Source organism: Drosophila hydei, unplaced genomic scaffold (genome assembly GCF_003285905.1).
Source record: "Drosophila hydei strain 15085-1641.00,03,60 unplaced genomic scaffold, DhydRS2 tig00000250-arrow-arrow-pilon, whole genome shotgun sequence".
NCBI classification, from domain to species: domain Eukaryota; kingdom Metazoa; phylum Arthropoda; class Insecta; order Diptera; family Drosophilidae; genus Drosophila; species Drosophila hydei.
The window spans coordinates 153,438-154,382 of record NW_022045696.1 but is presented as its reverse complement, the minus strand read 5'-3'; positions in this window follow the sequence as shown (position 1 = coordinate 154,382).

The following is a 945-nucleotide window of genomic DNA, read 5'->3' as shown; positions in this document are numbered from 1 at the left end:
GCGGGCAAAGAAGTGCAAGCCGCCTCCTCCAAGTTGCACTGAGCTTGCCTGCACCCCGCCTCCTGGTGCCCCTTCTCCTGCACAGTTAGAGTTCGATTGAAGCAAATCATTTGTTTTGATTTACAATTTTGGTTTATCATCCTTAGTTTTAGAAATAATTTTTTTCCTTCATTTTTTCGTTTTTCTTTTTGTTTGTTTTTGTTTTGTTATCTTTTTTTTGCATAATTGGACTAGAAATATTATTTTAATAATATATAGGTTTAAACTATTTTTTGAATTGCTCACATAATGTTCAACAAATAATAATAATAATAATAATTGTTTACCTTTCATTGAAATCAGATTTGTTTCTTCTTCGTTTCTTTCGCTTGTGTTTTTATTATTTAATTATCAAGTTTAGCTTGTCATGTGTTAAGCATTTAATATGTATATATATATGTATTTATATATATATATATAACTTATGTAAAGAGAGTAAGATCCATTTCTCTTAATAATTGTTTACCTACGAGCTATAAAAAAAAAAGTTGTAGCATACTTTATAGCAATAGCAATAATTTTATGATTGTAAATTTGAGGATCTTTTGATATATATATGAAACTATATTCGTATAGACATCTAGAAATATATTAAATACATATATACAATAGGATTTAAGCAGGACTTTAAGATATTTCATTTTATTTCATTCCATTTCAAGAACTTGCAATAAATTTGTGTTTTTTTTTTAATTTTGTTTTTGTTTTTTTTTTTTTTGTTAATTAAGATAGCGGAAACTGGTATTTAGCATTTCTAAGCACTTTTATGTACACATATATTTAATAAAACATACTAAAAAAAATTGCTTAGCTTTTATCGAGCTTCCATCAACTCTTGGCGCATCTCACGTGATGCGGCACGAAAAAGAAAAAAAATGCGAATTCCACAAAACAATTTTTGTTTGT